Here is an 18,823-nt window from a genome sequence, read left to right as displayed (position 1 = left end):
GACCTTAGCAGAATTTTGCTGATTCATAAGACCCCTAAATTATTTTTTTCCTGTTACTAATATACAGCAGCCAATTTCCAGCTGATATGAAAAGAATTGCAAGTCAGCCAGATGCAGATGTTGGTCTATAAAATTAGAAATGATGGAGTTCTGCTTCACGTGTGCTCCCCTTATGCTACTTACCATCAGCACCTGCATGTTTCATTTGTTCTCCTCGATGTACAGTGATAGGATATGCTTATAATTTCAATTTTTTTCAATTCTCCTTGGGTGTTTTGGTGAACTTTTTTCAGGATCGTACACTGAAAAAAGTATAACATTGATGTTGTTCACCCAACGTAAATTTCCTCTTTCAATCAACTTAAGAGTAGTCATTTGGTGTTGTAGCTTGAAATATTTGGTTTCAGATCTCAATCAAAGTAAAAAAATGTGTTTGTACCAAAGTAAGCTATGGTGGAGGGAATAAACATAAAAATCCTATTTTAGTTAACCTAATATTTTAGGTTGTTCGTGTGCTGTGTACGAGGGGCCGTTTGTATTTTCTTCAGGTCGAACTTTCCAGCGTGCTGGCTTTCCACCTGCCAAAAAAGAAGAACACTTTCCCGAGTGGAGTGGACGTGGCTATACAGGTCTGGGCATTTTCAGCAGCAGACTTTTATAACGGAGGATTTCTAGTAAGTAACCCTGTTTCTCAACTGTTAATTTTAAGTATAAAAACTCATAATAAAACATACTTTCAAGAAAGCTGTAGAAACGTTAATAATTTTTTGTTGTATATTTAAGATTTACACTGCAAAATGCTTGTGTATTTGCACTAGATTTTTAAATAAATGTAAAAAGTACAGCATTGGAAAGTGTTATGTTCATAATATTTCTAATAGCCTAAAAACAGGTTACGACCAATAAACCATTTTAAATTGTAACAACTTAATGAATAGATTTACTTCAGTATAAAACAAGTTAATTAGATAGATAGATAGATAGATAGATAGATAGATAGATAGATAGATAGATAGATAGATAGATAGATAGATAGATAGATAGATAGATAGATAGATAGATAGATAGATAGATAGATAGATACTTTATTAATCCCAAGGGGAAATTCCCATACTCCAGCAGCAGCATACTGATACAAAACAATATTAAAGAGTGATAACAATGCAGGTATACAGACAGACAGTAACTTTATGTAATGTTAACGTTTACCCCCCCAGGGTGGAATTGAAGAGTCCCATAGTGTGGTGGAGGAACGATCTCCTCAGTCTGTCAGTGGAGCAGGACGGTGACAGCAGTCTGTCGCTGAAGCTGCTCCTCTGTCTGGAGATGATCCTGTTCAGTGGATGCCGTGGATTCTCCATGATTGACAGGAGTCTGCTCAGCGCCCGTCGCTCTGCCACGGATGTCAGACTGTCCAGCTCCGTGCCTACAATAGAGCCTGCCTTCCTCACCAGTTTGTCCAGGCGTGAGGCGTCCCTCTTCTTTATGCTGCCTCCCCAGCACACCACTGCTTAGAAGAGGGCGCTCGCCACAACCGTCTGACAGAACATCTGCAGCATCTTATTGCTGATGTTGAAGGACGCCAGCCTTCTAAGGATGTATAGTCGGCTCTGTCCTCTCTTGCATAGAGAATCAGTATTGGCAGTCCAGTCTAATTTATCATCCAGCTGCACTCCCAGGTACTTATAGGTCTGCAACCTCTGCACACAGTCACCTCTGATGATCACGGGGTCCATGAGGGGTCTGGTCCTCCTAAAATCCACCACCAGCTCTTTGGTTTTGCTGGTGTTCAGGTGTAGGTGGCTTGAGTCGCACCATTTAACAAAGTCCTTGATTAGGTCCCTATACTCCTCCTCCTGCCCATTCCTGATGCAGCCCACGATAGCAGTGTCATCAGTGAACTTTTGCACGTGGCAGGACTCCGAGTTGTATTGAATTACACCCAATCACTCTAAATGATTTGCCTCAACTTAAAAATTGTGGGTTCAATAAGATAAAAAGAATTATATTGGTTCAGATTGAAGATATTAAGTGTGAATCATTACCTTAATTATTTTAAGTTGAATGGAGGTTATACTTTTTTCAGTGTATTATATTTTTTCTTATTTGAAGTTTATTCCAAATAATTGAACTCCCTGGTGATTACATTATCTTTTTTTTTCTTCATTCTTCTCCAGTTTGTTCTGTTGTGCTGTGCAGCCATAATTAGTAAAGGCAGTGGTTCTCTTTATAAAGGACCAGAAGAACAGATACGACCCAACAGGCAAGCAAAGCAGGTCATCAAATTAGAAAACAAAACCCTAAATCGTACAGCACAGCAAAACAAACTGGAGAAGAATGAAGAAAAAATAAAAGGTAATGCAACTGCTGATCTGAGAGCCAACACACCACCACTGTCAAGGTGTGCGGGGCAGCTCACCCACTTTTAAGCTGGCAGACATACAGCCAGGAATCTCCTGTTGTCTCCATACAAAACTACACAACACCTTCCCTAAGAACCTAGAAATACAGGATGTATTGTTAAAGTCTATGAAAAATACTCACTGAGAAGTCATGGAATTACAAACAGCCTAATGGGGAATTTCTTTGGCCCTCAAATACAGAAAAGAAATTCTAAAACTTTCAGATGGCATAGCAGGCTACATTCAGAGACTCTGTTCACTGTTCTGAGAGTTTTTAATTTTGTTAAAGATAGAGCTATCACACTTTTGTTTACTAAATATTTTTATAACAATGAGTCATAATTAAAAATAATAGTGATAATAGCATGTAGTTTCATGTGTTAGTAGAGTATGTAAAACATTTTTAATAGCATTTTACATGCCATGTAGCTAAAAACGGAGCCTAAGCCTGCTTCAAGAGCTTTTATAGACAGCAGATTCCCCCTCAAGTGATGGGAAAGGTGCGTTGATTGATGTGCTACTGTTAGGTGTTGGTCGTGGACAGTCTATGACTAGTTGTAGTTTATATTTCCTAAACATAAAAGGTTTGAAAGAAGAAGCCAACGGAGAGTTGTGATCTGTGGTGAAGTCCGCCCATGCACAGCAGCCGCTGATGTGACACAAGTTCTCGGGCACTTCATTTACTTGTATCTGGGATTTGTGGCCATCAGGAGAGGCCAAGTCATTGAAGTAAATTTAAGAATGTAGATGTATCAGTAACTGAAGCCACAAAGAACGTTTCTGCTTTCATTGCCTCTATCTCCTTCTTTATCTCATGTCCATTCCCATATCAGTTCTGCATTCATCTCTGGATATGGCTCACACTAAGCTAAGCTGTGTCACTTCCACTCATGATGTCTTGTCCTGAGATTTGTTTGTCTGGGCTGCTGGGGAGTTCAGATCAGGATTTGAGTAAATGAAGGGAGGTGAAGGGTCCCTGACTTAACTGGTAACCGATAAACCCAAAGCACCCAGATTGTAGATTTGTGCGGCGTAGTGATCAGCTCCTGTAATTGTTAGAAAAAAACATTGGACATTAGTTAGTGGTGTGCAGATGGCATGTTAAAAGGGTTAAACATTGCAAAGATGCTTCTCTATAAACCGTAAAATGTTTTAGTGAGAGAAGCCAAGATAAGTGTAAAGCAGTAATGAGAAAAAAAAAGCTGTATGTGATAATCCATTGCTTCAGTCTCTCCTAACAAAAAGAAAAGTGTACCGAGTCGCTAGTGGGTTGATGCTTTTTGTTTTGTAAAAATAACACCCATGCAGCTTTAGGGGGTGGCAATATCTGCTTTGATAGCAGGAGGGAAAGGAAAAGAAGAATGTAAAAATAACATGCAATCCCTGCCAAGAAAAAAATGTGCACTTTGATTGGAAAAAATAAATGTATTCGGAGTATCATCATGTTTTTAATAATCGGTCATCCAAGCATGCACCGCTTTATTTACAGTGATTATAGAATTTCATGAAAGGAAAAAACATGAAGCTGAGGCTTACTTGAACATTTTGAAACATTTGAATAATCTTGACGGGAATGGCCCATTCAGCCCTACATGCTTGTTAAACCTACTCACCTGATTTTTCCAAAGTGACGAGTTTTGAAGGCCCCCAAAGTCCTACTGTTTACCTCCCTACTTGATCACTTATCTCGTGTGATTCCATTTCTAGCTCTTCTACCACAATCGATAAAGGAGGACTCAGAAATGATTACCGCAAGAACCAGGCGATGTAAGAGAGAAACATAATCAAAAACCAAAAACGTTGTTAAACCAAACCAGAAAAGCCCAATGAGCAAACCATAAATCAAAGTAGATCATTTATCAAAGTCCTGACTGACAGAAAATGGTTCATAGAAGCTAAATGCACGCAAGAATACTTCCACAATATTTAGAAACTTGAATGATGAGAGCTGCACATCGCAATCATAAATAGCATCTGAGTAGCAACCTACTGAAGTCACGTGGCAGCAATGGAAAGCCATAACAAACAATAATGTGGTCGCTGCTGCAGAAAAAAGTCACAAAATGGTGGTGTGTAACAATAAACTACAGTACATTAATGCAGTCAAAATGGACATAAAAACAAAGGACAAGTGTAGAATATAATAAGGGCGTACTTTTTAGCCTTAAAATCTCAACAACAGCCTTCTTTTGCAAGACAAGGAGTAGAACATTAGAGCATTCTAGACGAGAACAGGCCATTCAGCCCAACAAAGCCCACCAGTCCTCTCCACTTATTTCTTCCAAAAAAATGTCAAGTTGAGTTTTGAAAGTCCCTAAAGTCTGACTGTCTACCACATTACTTGGTCGCTTATTCCAAGTGTCTATCGTTCTTTGTATAAAGAAAAACTTTCTAATGTTTGTGTGAAGTTTAACCTTCACAAGTTTCCAACTGTGTCCCCGTGTTCTTGATGAAGTCATTTTAAAGTCACTGTCTTAATCCACTGGACTAATTCCCTTCATAATTTTAAACACTTCAATCAGGTCTCCTCTTAATCTTCTTTTTCTTAAATTCTAAAGGCTCAGCTCTTTTAATCTTTCCTCATAACTCATCCCCTGTAACCCTGAATCAGCCCAGTTGCTCTTCTCTGGACCTTTTCTTGTGCTGTTATGTCCAGCTGACCAGAATGGCGCTATATAAAACCAAACCGAGCAAGTCAACACACCTTCCTTGGATAGCAGACAGGCTTGGGCAGATTTATGGCAGATGAAATTTAATGTCAGTAAATGTAAAGAATTACACACAGGAAGTAAAAATGTGAGGTTTGAATACACAATGGGCTGTCGGAAAATCGAGAGTCCACCTTATGAGAAGGAGTTAGGAGTCGTAGTGGACTCTAAGCTATCGACTTCCCGACAGTGTTCAGAAGCCATGAAGAAGGCTAACAGAATGTCAGGTTATATAGCGCCTTGATGTGTGGAGTACAAGTCACAGGAGGTTCTGCTCAGGCTTTATAACACACTGGTGAGGCCTCATCTGGAGTCCTGTGTGCAGTTTGGGTCTCCAGGCTACAAAAAGGACATAACATAACATTTTTCACCTGTGCACTTGAAGCTCTTTTCAGTACTTATTTTATTTCATGGTTTAAAATTTGCCTATCTGCACTCAAAATATCATCTGTTTGAAATAAGAGAATGTATTATATTATTATAGATAAATGAGATAAGGAATAACAAAGAGGGCCTTGTTTAAAATTCCAAAGAGTTTCAGAATTTTTATGTAAAGTTTCATCAGGACAAAAGAGCAGTCATAATGTGCACCTTGGAATAACTGTGGTGACTTGGCAGCTGGCACCACGACTAAGAGATGGTACCTCGTTGTCTAGTACTTGTGGGCAGTAAGCGGCATATGGGAGTAAATAAGAACACCAAAAGCACTTAAAAAGAAAAAAAAACACACACAAGCTCTTCAGAGACTTGCAATTGTCTTTTATATACCTTTTTTCTCTTCTTTTCGGCACCAAATTAGGCACACTTGAGTGGCGCACTGCCTGTGACAGATGTCGCAGCTTTTCATTCTCCAGTTGATGAACCACTTTGTGATCATTAAAGATGCACTGAGACCATGGTGAAAAATAAAATTACTTTGGAGGGGAGTGGGGTGGGATGGGGTGACAGAGCAGGGGTCTTAAACTATTGTTACTGCAGGGTCGCCTATCTATCTATCTATCTATCTATCTATCTATCTATCTATCTATCTATCTATCTATCTATCTATCTATCTATCTATCTATCTATCTATCTATCTATCTATCTATCTATTATTATATAGTGCCTTACATACACTATATGGCCATACACCCATTGTGTGTTTTCCCCCAAGCCATGAACCTTAATACTTCTGACAATCCCTATCAAGTTATAGTGGTCACTAGATTACTATCGTTAAGAATTGTTAGTATAGTACTTGAGCTATAATCCTTCATTCTTTTGAATGCTTCTTACGATGGTTTTGGTATGTGTATGTATTTAAAGTGTCAGTATGAGTAACCACTAATCCAAATTCCTTACATGTGTAAACTTACTTGGCTGCTGAAGTCACTCCACTCACTCAGTCCAGGTCAGTTTACTTACTAGTTCATCAACAAGCAGGACTTTGGAAAGTATAAGGAAACCAAAGTGTCTGAAGAAAATCCACGTGAACCAGAAAAATTAAGCAGCACTGATTTGACGTAACATTTTCATAAGGCTGCCATCTGAGCAGACTTTACAAAGACATCCGCACAATGTGCTGCAAGTGCAATTCTGTTGAAATTAAGCAATAGTTATTTTTTTGTTACTGCACAAAATCCAAAGCCATCATCCATGCTGGGCAGTCACATCATGTCCAGACACTTCAGAGTGACACACAGGGGCGCCCCCTGCACACCTACTGTTGTACTTCTTGTTCTGTACATTCTCTACTGTAGGCTCACACCTCATGACAGTTCAACATAACTTCACAACTATGCATTTCTATACCTTGTAGTTTACAGCATAAACCAATCCATAAAATGTATGACATGTTCAGTGCACAGTAAAGGGCACCAGCCATTGCCTATAAAATGTCATCACATTCTTGGAATATTTAGCATTTTATTGTTATACAACATTGAATAACAGTGAATTTAATATGACACTGATCAACATAAAAACACTCTTTAACATCACAGTTAAATTAAAAAAGTTAAGTTAAAAAAGTTAACATGACAGACTGAGGAGATCGTTCCTCCCCCACACTCTGCGACTCTTCAATTCCACCCGGGGGGGTAAACGTTAACATTATTCAAAGTTACTGTCTGTCTGTATACCTGCATTGTTATCACTCTTTAATTTAATTTTTTCTTTATCAGTATGCTGCTGCTGGAGTATGTGAATTTCCCCTTGGGATTAATAAAGTATCTATCTATCTATCTATCTATCTATCTATCTATCTATCTATCTATCTATCTATCTATCTATCTATCTATCTATCTATCTATCTATCTATCTATCTATCTATCTATCTATCTATCTATCTATCACAGTAAAAACAGTTCTTTCCTAAGTAGTCTAAATTAACTACAAATATTAAACACAAAACAATCACCCCCTTTGATTTGCCACCCCTAAATCCTCACTGGGGCAGCCAGTTGGTTTCAGATGTCCCATCTTTAGTTCAATGGAGGTCACCTGTATGGCGGTTCAAGTGATTGTATCTGAAGGTCCAACTTATGGTGAGTCAGTATGGTGGCCCCATTAGCACAATGAACACAAAAGAATATGCCAAGCAACTCTATGAAAAGCTCAAATTGGGAGAGGAAGACAAGAAAATCTCCAAGTCACTGAAAATCCAGTTAAATCAGTCAGGAGAAAATGGAACGTATGGCACAGCTGTAAATCTGCTAGAGCAAACTGTGAAGAAGAAGAATGAGGGAGGCGACCAAGAGACCTCTGCTGACAACAACTGTGTCCTGGTGCTTCACCAGTCAGGGATTTATGGGAGAGAAGCAAAAGAGAAAAAAACACACAGGACATCCAACAGAAGGCTTGTGGGAGACTCTGGAGTCAGTTGGATGAATGTTCTGTGGTCTGATGAGACCTGAAGAGAGCATTTTGGCAATCACTCTGAACAGTATAACAGTATGTTACACTGCACATTATTACAAAAACAGCATTCCCACAATGAAGCACAGTGGCGGCAGCATCAGGTTGTGGGGAGGCTTCTCGGTGGTACACCCCAGAAAACTTGTAAAAAACAAATGAATGCAGCAAAACAAGAAGAAGACAACAAGACTAAGAATAAAGGCAAAGCTACACAATAGTGATGTTCAGGAGTAGCCAAGTCAGAGTCCAGACTTTAATTCGACTGAGAATTTGTGGCAAAGGCCGTTCACCCAGGACCACCTGAGTGGTTGGGAACGAAGAAAAATAGGGAAAAATAGCAGAGCTAAAACAGAGAGACCTAAGCTCACAGACGTCACAGGCTGTCATACCTGTCATCTACTAAATACTGATGTGGGTTTCTGTTCTGTGCAAGTAAATCATTTAGACCACTTTGCAGAGGATCTGTTTTCACTTTGATACTACTTTTTTTTTTTATCACAACAGAAAAATGAAACACACTATGAATCAATGTTGTATAACAATAAAATATTAAAACTTTCAACGGGGTGAATACTTTTTAGAGGCAACGTATACAGTAAGCAATATAGCTCTATGTTTCTCTACATTTTTACGTAAATTAAAATTAGTCAAGTACAAGAAAAGGAGCTATATAAGCTATATGAATGGACATTTTTATATGTTATGCTATTACACATAAGAAGACAATGACCTTTAATTTCTCCTCACTGTAGTGTATTTGAAAGACAATACAATAAACCACACTGGAACACACACGAAAGTCACAATATACAAGTCTCAAGAAACAGTGTAAAGACAAAGTGATGGATGACAAGTCATTCAGATAAATAAATACTATAAGAGCATTCTGATAGATAGATAGATAGATAGATAGATAGATAGATAGATAGATAGATAGATAGATAGATAGATAGATAGATAGATAGATAGATAGATAGATAGATAGATAGTTGACACTCCGCTCGACTATGTGGTCTGGTTTAATGATAGTACAAAGCCATTGTTTAGCACAGTGTGGATGATTAATATTGTGCACAAGTTTTTGTCACTTTAAGTGGAATTATCCATTTTTATTTGCCTAGTTAAAATCAGAAGACTAAGCAAAATCACAGAAAGAGTAGAATGTGTGTGTGTGTGTATGCGTGTGTGTTACTGTGTGTATGTGTTTCGGAGATCTTTGATCTGGTATGTACAGTATGTTTAAAACCAGAAGGTCATGATAAAAGACACTGGAGCGTAAGTGGTTTTTGACGGCCTTGCTCTTTATTCTGTAATAAAAGACACTTGATTATGCCTGGCAGAGCATTTTAAGAAAGCACTTCTCAAAGGCAGCTGAATCCTCGCTTTCTCCTGACTCTGTGCCACGTGACAGATTTTAGCGGTAAAACTGGAGGTGCACTGTGTGGAAAGAAGTTCATTAAGACAAAACCTTTTTGTTTGTCTTTTCCTTTGTGACTATAATTTTCTTGCACGCTTAGCTAATGACATTGCAAGAACCACATTGGAACAAATGTATTGCAAATTCCAGACGTTAATTTAATATTTTATACATTTATTTTCCATTTCACAATCCATGAATGACTGAATAGAATGAATAGTCATTTGTTGAGCATAACCATATTTTGGAAAATTACACAAGCAGAAATTCAGTTGTGCTTAACATTTTCTTTTCTTTCTTTCTTTTTACACATGACCTGTATTCTGGTTACTTTACCCCTAAAATGTCACTGTCTGTTTGGGGTATGCACTTTCTAATCTCCAAAGATGCGTGAGCTATGCAGCTTAGTGACTCTGCAGTCAACTGGCACTCACTCCAGGGTTGGTTCCTGCCTTACTCCCAAACAGACTAAATCCTCCCCAGAATCCTACAATTCAGGGTTCAAGGAATTTGAAAATGGCATTGGATGGCTGCTTAAGTACATCCCATGCAGCACTGCACTAATTCAGGATGGTTTTACACTTTATGAACCCTCATTGCCACATTAAACTCTGCACAAACTGTCATGTTTTCTTTCTAAATTAATTGATTAGTAGGATGCTGTTACATGCGTAATGACCTTAGGTTCCTTCTATGGAAAATTGTAATGTTCTCTGTGTTTGTAATCCAACTGATTTGTAACATAAAATTTTCCCCTTGTCTGTGTGTGCAGGCATGAGACTTATGATGGACTGGTGCCTACCAGGAATTTGGTTTCTTGCAACCTGAACTCAACAATCAGACTCAAAAATAGATAGATAGATAGATAGATAGATAGATAGATAGATAGATAGATAGATAGATAGATAGATAGATAGATAGATAGATAGATAGATAGATAGATAGATAGATAGATAGATAGATAGATAGATAGACAGATAGATAGATAGATGGTGTAACCAGTAGGGGTCATTGTATTGAGATACAATTAAGAAAGCAAACTCCACAGAAAAAGTTGATAAAACAAAGTAAGCATCTGAAGATACAGAAACAATACAAATATGTTTGAATTTCCAATAACTACAAATCTAATACTATGGCACTTTTCTAATAGCAAAATAAAAGATAAAAATGGATCATCTAATTAAGCAATGAGCTCAATTAAAGGTAGCAATGACTGACTAATTGAAAAACTGGCTGGAACAAACTCCTGTAGCCACAGGGGGCACTGAAGACTACAGGGTGTGAAGCACTGCAATATCAAGTAGCAATGGGACAGCTGATCCACCACCAGAGGGCAGAGGTGAGCATCTAGTAGCAATGGGTCAGCTGATTCTAAGGTTGGGCCAAAACTGAGAAGCAGCAAGTAGCAGTGACGGAGCTCACCCACACAAGTGCAATACAGAAGCTAGATGATCACACACATGTGACATGATGCAGGTGAGAAAAAGGAGCGTCTCCTCCAATTGTTGGCCTGTCTGTCGAGGAATGCTGTCATTTGAGGGAACTCTTCTTGTTCTACAAAAAGGACCATGAGATCCTCTGAGGAAAAAACCTGCTACAGAATACAAGGAAAAACATTTGAAATTCTGACAAGTGGAGGCTGTTTGGCACACGCAGACTCACTCAGTACCAGAAACAGAGAAAGAAAAAGCTGGAATCAGAAAGGATTTCAATTAGAAGGCAGAGCTAGCCTCTGATTACAAGAATCAGCAGCCATTGCGCCCGTCCATAAGCTGAGCTGGCGTCAGGTGGTCCCTTTGGTCCTTTCCATAAAGTGTTAGCCATGTGAGCAAAGCGGCATGATGATAAGACAGGCCCCATTAAAGCTAAGTGAGGTCAGAGTCCTTGTAATCACAGGCACTTAATGAGAGTTGCTTGGACAACTAAAAGCGCAAGACCTTCCATCAGACACGTGTGTAACATACAGAAAAAGCTGCTCGGCCTGCAAGCTGCCATTACAGCAGAGGGCTGGAGGCTCTAATCAATTCAAGAAGTGCCCACCCTAGTATCTCTCCTTCTCAGTGCCAAAGCTGTGGGCTTCTGTGTAAAAACAGCTGTGATTAAGGACTTCTGATCAACTGCCATACAGTTAACAAAAAACTTATTTCTCTGAGAGTGCAGATGAGTGAACTGTTGGCAACAAAATACAACTGAGCTACTGAAATGACCACCATGAACATTAAAAGTAATCTGAGGACCACAGGCTCAGGATAAAAGAAACCACTTAAATGGAAAGAGAGATGAGAGTGGCCACCTGAGCTGTGAAGGGCAAAGAAGGCTGAATATATCCAGCCATCCATTTTTAAACTCACTAAATCTAATTCAGGATTGCTGGGACCAGAGCCTGTCCTGGCAACATTGTTCTTAAGGAAAGAACCAACTCTGGATGGCATGTCTGGGCCCACTCATAGACGTATAAAATAGTAAGTAACATTTAACATTCTCAAAACTGCTTAACCCAGGTTGAAGGGGACAAATCAGGAACTAGTCCTGGCACATGCTGCCATACACTGTGCCAGTTTAGAGCTGCTGGAAATGATCTATCAGTCCAAAGTAGCCAGTGTGATGTTCTATGCTGTGGTCTCCTGGGAAGCAATCTGAGCTCAAAAGAAACACAAGGCCTGAATAAACTTATCAGGAAAGCCTGCTCCACCACCGGACAAACCCTGGATTGTAAAAAAGAGGAGGATGTCAAAATTGGATATCATCATGAAAAATCCCCTGCAGGTGGTGGTCTCTCGGGGCATTTTTAGCCACAGGCTCATTTCACTATGGTGTGCTAAGAAGTGCCTTTGGGGGTCTTTTTATGCCCTGTGCTATTAAGCAATTCTCTCGATAATCACACTCGATAAGTTAATTTTGAAATATCTGTGCAATATACCTTATTTATTTATTCATGTGTTTGTTTGTTTGTTTATTTATTTATTTGTATTGATTGATTGATGTATTATTTGTCCTGTGAATATCTTGTTTTTTATGTTTCTGCTGCAGTATACACCTGAATTTCCCCATATGATTAATAAAGTTTATCTAATCCAATCTAATCTAAAAACAGCAAGAAAAGACAATCAAATGGCTGGCATACCTCGCCGTGAAAGACAGCATTGTTGAGTTTTGAATCTGCAGCAATTTCCCTGTTCTGTAATGACTACAGTAAAATAGAAGTTAACGTTTTCTCTGTAGAACCATTTTTGAGGATTCAAGTATAAATGGTGTCTCACCCCGAAGATTCATGTATGAGTTTTAACAATTGTATTATTTCTGTACCCTCTGAAATGTTTACTATGGACAGAATATTCTTTGCAGATATTGGTGTATTAGTGACCATTAATAAATATACCATATACATTTTTGGCCAGGCAATCAATTAATTACTTAATTAATTATCTAGCTAGTTAATTGTTATTATTTGAGCCCAAAATAAGACAAGAATAAAAGATAAAAGCGCTTTGTCCTATAATACTTCAGTTATTTAAATACATTTACTAATCCAAAAAAAGAATTTTTAAAAATACAGAATTGATAAAAATATGGAATCAAATAATAATTTGCTACACTATTATAGTCAAAATGAAAAAAGGAAATTAAGAAGAGAAATAAAAAATCTGCACTGAATTAACTAATCCAAAGAATAAACAGGAAACCAGCAAACAAAAAGAGAGCTTAGTAACCAAAAATCCCAATGCAAAATCAAAATCTGAAATACTCCGATGTAAAATCCACCCATCCATCCTCTTCCGCTTATCCGAGGTTGGGTCACGGGGGCAGCAGCTTGAGCAGAGATGCCCAGACTTCCCTCTCCCCGGCCACTTCTTCTAGCTCTTCTGGGAGAATCCCGAGGCGTTCCCAGGCCAGCCGAGAGACATAGTCCCTCCAGCGTGTCCTGGGTCATCCCCGGGGCCTCCTCCCGGTTGGATGTGCCCGGAACACCTCACCAGGGAGGCATCCAGGAGGCATCCTGATCAGATGCCCGAGCCACCTCATCTGACTCCTCTCAATGCGGAGGAGCAGCGGCTCTACTCTGAGCCCCTCCCGGATGACTGAGCTTCTCACCCTATCTTTAAGGGAGAGCCCAGACACCCTGCAGAGGAAACTCATTTCAGCCGCTTGTATTTGCGATCTCGTTCTTTCGGTCACTACCCATAGCTCATGACCATAGGTGAGGGTAGGAACATAGATCGACTGGTAAATTGAGAGCTTTGCTTTGCGGCACAGCTCCTTTTTCACCACGACAGACCGATGCAGAGCCCGCATCACTGTGGATCCACCTGTCGATCTCACACTACATTCCTCCCTCACTCGTGAACAAGACCCCAAGATACTTGAACTCCTCAATTGAGGCAGGATCTCGCTCCCAACCCTGAGAGGGCACTCCACCCTTTTCCGGCTGAGGACCATGGTCTCGGATTTGGAGGTGCTGATTCCCATCCCAGCCGCTTCACACTCAGCTGCGAACCGATCCAGAGAGAGCTGAAGATCACGGCCTGATGAAGCAAACTGGACAATATCATCTGCAAAAAGCAGTGACCTAATCCTAAGTCCACCAAACCGGACCCCCTCAACGCCCTGGCTGCGCCTAGAAATTCTGTCCATAAAAGTTATGAACAGAATCGGTGACAAAGGGCAGCCCTGGTAGAGTCCAACTCTCACTGGAAACGGGTTCGACTTACTGCCGACAATGCGGACCAAGCTCTGGCACCAATCGTACCCCATACTCCCGGAGCACCCCCAACAGGATTCCCCGAGGGACACGGTCGAACGCCTTTTCCAAGTCCATAAAACACATGTAGACTGGTTGGGCGAACTCCCATGCACCCTCCAGGACTCTGCTAAGGGTCTAGAGCTGGTCCACTGTTCCGCGAGCAGGACGAAAACCACACTGTTCCTCCTGAATCCGAGATTCGACTACCCGATGGACTCTCCTCTCCAGAACCCCCGAATAGACTTTTCCAGGGAGGCTGAGGAGTGTGATCCCTCTGTAGTTGGAACACACCCTCCGGTCCCCCTTCTTAAAGAGGGGGACCACCACCCCGGTCTGCCAATCCAGAGGCACTGTCCCTGATGTCCATGCGATGTTGCAGAGATGTGTCAACCAAGACAGCCCTACAACATCCAGAGCCTTGAGGAACTCCGGGCGTATCTCATCCACCCCCGGGGCCCTGCCACCAAGGAGTTTTTTGACCACCTCCGTGACCTCAGTCCCAGAGATGGGGGAGCCCACCTCCGAGTCCCCAAGCTCTGCTTCCTCATTGGAAGGCATGTTAGTGGGATTGAGGAGGTCTTTGAAGTACTCCCCCCACCGTCCCACAACGTCCCGAGTCGAGGTCAGCAGCGCACCATCCCCACCATATACAGTGTTGACACTGCACTGCTTCCCCCTCTTGAGACGCCGGACAATGGACCAGAATCTCCTCGAACCCGTCCGAAAGTCGTTCTCCATGGCCTCCCTAAACTCCTTCCATGCCCGAGTTTTTGCCTCAGCAACCACTGAAGCCGCATTCCGCTTGGCCTGCCAGTACCTATTAGCTGCCTCCAGGGTCCCACAGGACAAAAGGGACCGGTAGGACACCTTCTTCAGCTTGACAGCATCACTCACCGCCGGTGTCCACCAACGGGTTCGGGGATTGCCGCCACGACAGGCACCGACCACCTTACGGCCACAGCTCCGTAGAGGCACGGAACATGGCCCATTTGGACTCAATGTCTCCCACCTCCCTCGGGATATGGTCGAAGTTCTGCCGGAGGTGAGAGTTGAAGCTACTTCTGACGGGGCTATGCCAGACGTTCCCAGCAGACCCTCACAACACGTTTGGGCCTACCAGGCCTGACCGGCATCCTCCCCCACCATCGAAGCCAACTCACCACCAGGTGGTGATCAGTTGACAGCTCCGCCCCTCTCTTCACCCGAGTGTCCAAGACATGTGGCCGCAAGTCCAACGACACGACCACAAAGTCGATCATCGAACTGAGGCCTAGGGTGTCCTGGTGCCAAGTGCACATATGAACACCCCTATGCTTGAACATGGTGTTCGTTATGGACAATCCGCGATGAGCACAGAAGTCCAATAACAAAACACCGCTAGGGTTCAGATTGGGGGGGCCATTCCTCCCAATCACGCCCTTCCAGGTCTCACTGTCATTGCCCACGTGAGCATTGAAGTCTCCCAGCAGAACGAGGGAGTCCCCAGAAGGTATGCCCTCCAGCACCCCCTCCAGGGACTCCAAAAAGGGTGGGTACTCCGAACTGCTGTTCGGTGCATACGCACAAACAACAGTTAGGACCCGTCCCCCCACCCGAAGGTGGAGGGAGGCTACCCTCTCGTCCACCGGGGTAAACCCCAATGTGCAGGCTCCAAGTCGGGGGGCAATAAGTATACCCACACCCGCTCGGCGCCTCTCACCAGGGGCAACTCCAGAGTGGTAGAGAGTCCAGCCCCTCTCAAGGAGATTGGTTCCAGAGTCCAAGCTGTGCGTCGAGGTTTGCCCGACTATATTTAGCCAGAACCTCTCGACCTCGTGCACAAGCTCAGGCTCCTTCCCCTTCAGAGAGGTGACATTCCACGTCCCAAGAGCCAGCTTCTGTAGCCGAGGATCGGACCGCCAAGGTCCCCGCCTTTGGCCACCACCCAACTCACACTGCACGTGACCTCCTTGGCCCCTCCCATAGGTGGTGAGCCCATGGGAAGGGGGACCCACGTTGCCTCTTCGGGCTGTGCCCGGCCGAGCCCCATGGGTGCAAGCTCGGCCACCAGGCGCTCGCCATCGAGCCCCACCTCCAGGCCTGGCTCCAGTGGGGGACCCCGGTGACCTGCGTCCAGGCGAGGGAAAATGACGTCCAAATTTTTTATTCATCATAGAAGGTCTGTTGAACCGTACTTGTCTCATCCCTCACCTAGGACCAGTTTGCCTTGGGTGGCCCTACCAGGGGCATAAAGCCCCGGACAACAGAGCTCCTAGGATCATTGGGACACGCAAACCCCTCCACCACGATAAGTATGCAAAGTATTCATTTCAAATCACTGAAATGATCTAAAACTATTATGTTCCCCCTAGGGTTCCCCCCTTTCTGGGGTACAAATCTTCTTTTCATGCTTAGTTTGTCTATCGTCTTTGTTACCAGTGTTGATTAGTTAGTTTCATTGTGTTAAGTGTCACCTGCCTGTCACCACAATGTCCTGTGCTCAGCCCTATAAAGGCAGAGGGTATCTCAGAGTACGTTGTAGTTCATTCGAATGTGCTTGGGGTGCTGAGTGTTTCTTGAGATGTTGCTGTGCCTTGAGCTTTTTGCCATTTTTTGGACTTTTGTATGTTTTGCTATGCTTTTATATTACGCTATGGATTTTGTTTTGGGACTGTGTTCATATTAGATTGCTTTTATTGTTCCAGGCTATTCTTTTGGCCTTTTCTGCTCCAGTAAACTTTCTTTTGTGCAACAGAGCATTTTTGTGAAAATAAGTCTTTAATTTTATAATCCTGCGTCTGCCATTATATCTACCAGGGTGTGCCAGTAACTCCCCCCAGTGGACATTCTGGAGAATCGTGGGACTCTCTTTGTGCTTTGGACCTTCATGTTCATAACAAAAAAGATTACAAAACTAAGAAAAAGGGAAGACAGAAAACGAAATAGAAGAGAAACGTTACCAAGAATTAATGTCTGAGGAAGCAAGTGTCGTACATGAGCCTCTGAATTAACTTCAGCCCAAATGACCCTAGCACCTGAGAACCCTAATAACCAGTCAGTTAGGACATTAAAAAAATGTGAACAACAATTTAGAAATGTCAAAAATCATTTTAGAATTATAATGTAAAGTTTAGACATTTTAAATTTTGACAGGAACAGGCCATTCTGCCCAAACCCAGCCTTCCTAAAGTTCACTAAACTCCTACTCTCTGCCTCACTGCTTGGCCACTTACGCACACGTCATAATAACTTTCACTGACAAGTCAATATCAAATACTAACAAATTATTAGTTGGTGTACATTTCAATAGTTACAAGAGAGATTAAGTGGTAACACAAGTAAGTCTTCATTAATAAGTAATTAACAGACATTTTATAATGCTTCCTTACATCTTTACACATTGTTTATTCATCTGCTACAGGCCTTTTTTCAGTAGCATACTATTCTAAAATTGAAACTGTTCATCTATTTTAAAGGTTTGTTGAGGTTTATTACCGGTACTTATACAGTGTTACCTATAAGCCTACAAGCTTCTCTTAGCACATTTCATCTGTGGACCTGCTCTGTTCAAATGTCAGTGCCTGTAAATGTAAATCTGTGGCACAACTGGGCAGGTCTGACCACATCTGACTGCCACCTACAAAATGGCAGCAGCTCTCTTATTATCCAAGCCAGACGTTATTCTGTGTGTTTTGAGGGCTTGTTGTTTATTATAATATTTACATTTCTCTTGGAGATCTGGGGACCTGGGTTCGCTTCCCGGGTCCTCCCTGCGTGGAGTTTGCATGTTCTCCCCGTGTCTGCGTGGGTTTCCTCCGGGCGCTCCGGTTTCCTCCCACAGTCCAAAGACATGCTGGTTAGGTGGATTGGCGATTCTAAATTGGCCCTAGTGTGTGCTTGGTGTGTGGGTGTGTTTGTGTGTGTCCTGCGGTGGGTTGGCACCCTGCCCGGGATTGGTTCCTGCCTTGTGCCCTGTGTTGGCTGGGATTGGCTCCAGCAGACCCCGTGACCCTGTGTTCGGATTCAGCGGGTTGGAAAATGGATGGATGGATGGACATTTCTCTTGAGCTTCTGTAAGTGAGCATTTCAATACAATCTATGCTGTGTGTATAATCGCATGCGACAAATAATATTGATTTGATTTGGTTTTGTAGGTTACTGGGGCAAAATTATAAGCACATGAAAAACAAAAGAGCAACAAGACGGTGTGGGAAAACAGACACGCCTAGTGAAACAAAGTGAGGGATGAAGCCTACAACAACTAAAATCATAACAGTCCGCTTTAGTGTGCATTTCCATCCATCCATCCATCCATTATCCAACCCGCTATATCCTAACTACAGGGTCACGGGGGTCTGCTGGAGCCAATCCCATCCAGCACAGGGCGCAAGGCAGGAAACAAACCCTGAGCAGGGTGCCAGCCCACTGCAGTAGTGCACATTTACAATTTATAAATAATATTTTTCTCTGGCTGCCTTTTGAAATTTCTAATTTGCTTGTAAACTTCTGCTCTCTTGTATTCATAAAGCGTATTTAATTTAATTCAATCCAATGAATGTTTGTATAGCGCCCATCACTGAGTACTAGAACTCTTGCACTAATTTAAAATAATAGTGCACTAATTGCACATTATTAAAGCTCACACATTTAAATGCCTACATTTTATTAAAGGCACAGT

General features: G+C 42.0%; 1 long non-coding RNA gene across 1 annotated transcript in view; it reads right to left on the bottom strand.

The window, feature by feature from the left end:
- Positions 1 to 1,646: 1,646 nt before the first annotated feature.
- LOC127526120 (uncharacterized) overlaps positions 1,647 to 18,823 on the bottom strand; it is a 160,921-nt gene continuing 143,744 nt past the window's right edge. The window contains exon 5 of the long non-coding RNA XR_007933741.1: positions 1,647 to 3,448. This is a non-coding gene — a long non-coding RNA (uncharacterized LOC127526120). The remainder of the gene's footprint in view (positions 3,449 to 18,823) is intronic.

The sequence above is a fragment of the Erpetoichthys calabaricus genome, chromosome 17, assembly GCF_900747795.2.
Source record: "Erpetoichthys calabaricus chromosome 17, fErpCal1.3, whole genome shotgun sequence".
Lineage (NCBI taxonomy): Eukaryota > Metazoa > Chordata > Cladistia > Polypteriformes > Polypteridae > Erpetoichthys > Erpetoichthys calabaricus.
This window is presented reverse-complemented; position numbering and strand designations above follow the sequence as displayed.